General features: G+C 41.0%; 1 protein-coding gene across 4 annotated transcripts in view; it reads right to left on the bottom strand.

Annotated features, from left to right (window-relative positions):
- LOC144956343 (uncharacterized) overlaps nucleotides 1–2,500 on the bottom strand; it is a 25,751-nt gene that overhangs the window by 5,934 nt on the left and 17,317 nt on the right. The gene's annotated exons all lie outside the window — the stretch shown is intronic.

The raw sequence follows: 2,500 nt of genomic DNA, 5'->3' as shown, positions 1-2,500 counted from the left end.
ACTACCACTACTACTACAACCACCACCACATCATCATCACTATCACTACTACTACAACTACAACCACCACCACATTATCATCACTATCACTACTACTACTGCAACCACCACCACCATATCATCATCATTGAAATATTTTTTTTTAATTGAGCTTTATATAGTGCAATATCTACTAAATGTGCTCAAAGCGCTTTACAAGGGGTCCCTGGTCAACATTTAACATGAAGGACGGGACATGACGCCTGTTAGGCGATATTACAATTTTTCGGACAAAGACAACTCTGTTAACGGCCAGGTACTCATATTACACCTGAGTACGGTGAGAGAATGTGAGTAAAGAGCCTTTTCCAAGGACTCAACTATGCGCCGAGCGCGAGGCTCGAACCCAGGACCTTCCCATCCGGAAGCGAGTGTCATACTACTAGACCACATAGCCGCATCATTACCACTACTACTACAAACACCACCACCACATCATCATCACGACCACTACTACTACAACCACCACCACCACCATATCATTACCATTACCACTACTACTACAACCACCACCACATCATCATCACTACCACTACTACTACAACTACAATCATCACCACCACCACATCATCATCACTATTACTACTACAACTACAACCACCACCAACACCACATCACCTCACTAACACTCAGTACTACAATCACTACCATTAGGTTTTGGAGCTTTACTTCATTTGAAATAAGGAAACTTCGGAATTGTATTTGGCATTGTGTTTATATATCATAATATAATTCTAATCAGTTATCTATTTAGAACTAGATACTATACAATATGTATGCCAAATACCACCCCAATTCCCCTTTCTTGTGTGCGGGAATTCCTCTTTCGGCATTGAAATTGAGTGTGAGAGAGTCATCACTACACACATAAACAACAGAAACAATTTAAAAACAAGACTATGACACGCAACCACTCACACACGAGGCTATACTATTTATCCTTTTCTCTATATAGAATAGGACAAGACAAACAATAGCTTGACTCTCGCTACACTTCGCATTGATGTTTGTCGTCTCACGAGTTCAACTCTCGGTCGACCTGTCAATATTCCTTTTTGCCTCGGACGTAATCATTAATAGAATGTTGTGTGGTTTTGACCGTGAAGAAAACCTTAAGAAGTCACATTTATATCATTTTAGAGAGATCGTTTTGAATAATTTTGAGTTAAACGAGCGAGCAGCAACTTGTTTTCATGAACGGCCGATCAGCGCTTGTTTACTATAGTAACGCGATTCGCAGCCAACATCAAAATGGCGGATATTTTTCTCATCGAGGCCGCTGGTTGGTTAGCCAATAAGAGCACCGTACGGTTTCCATTGGGTAAATTCCTTGGTTATAGGAAATTATATTACGCGCACAATGGTACCGAATATATTTATGGAAATTCATGACGGGTTGAATGTAATCACGTCATTATCCCAATATGGCAAAAGTAGAACAAGGAACAACATAGTATATTTACCATAGCAAGTTTTCACAATATAGTTCACATAAGTTGCACATTTCTGACCCTTCTTTGACAACAAATCAGTTCTCTGTTGTTGCCTGTTAGATCTTAATCTTGCTCTGACATCAAGATCTAAATATACTTCTAAAATTTCTGTATTAAGATCCTTTACTACCGTACCTAAAATGTTTACGGACAAGGTTGTTCGGGCATTTAGAAGATTGATTTGGTGTAAATAGGGTCGACAATGTATTCAACTTATCTCGAATATCATCCTGTCTCTTACACCACAAGCGAGATTGACTGATTTTTGACAGTGAAATAACTTCTAAGGCAAGAATGCGATTACTCGGGCTGATGAGATATTCTCCACATCCATAAGGAAGGCCCATTCAAAACAATCCATTGCCACTACTCATGAACTAGGCGGTGTGGCAGACATACTAATCGACCTTGAAATCTAGCGGAAGGTCTACTTGCAAGACATATGCCTCTTCAGCCAATGCTGACCGACCAGCATGAATCTTGACCACTGAGTTCGCAAGCGCATTCGATGAAGTCTAGAACAAGGGTTAGAGTCGACTGAAGGCTCAGCAATACAATCAATAAGTGTTGCAACCACACGCCATTTTTTTTACATCAACATTGGCAATAAAATTTGACATCTCACGACAATGCTCCACCCCATAGAGCACACACTACTCGTGCTTCTTGATGGACCATAATATTGAAACCTTTATGCGACCAGCACTGTCACCAGATATGAATTTAGTGGAACACATCGGCTATTAAAATGCTGGCCGACTAACTTCGTGGCGTTTGTTGAACCCGTGACCTCAAGAAGTCGAGGAGAGAAGTCTCAAATAAGACTAAGGTTTGTAGCGACTTTTTGGGGGTCGTGGATAGCTCATACGGTCGAGTCACGATCTCCCTGGCCAGACGGATTTGTCGTACCAGTAAGGTACATTGCGTCTTTCATAAATCGAACGACCTTCCCAAAGCTATTCGCGGAG

Source organism: Berghia stephanieae, chromosome 1 (assembly GCF_034508935.2).
Source record: "Berghia stephanieae isolate SIO BIC M18660-M18661 chromosome 1, UCSD_Bste_1.3, whole genome shotgun sequence".
NCBI classification, from domain to species: domain Eukaryota; kingdom Metazoa; phylum Mollusca; class Gastropoda; order Nudibranchia; family Aeolidiidae; genus Berghia; species Berghia stephanieae.
Note: the sequence above shows the minus strand (reverse complement) of the source record. Positions and strands in the feature narration are given on the sequence as shown.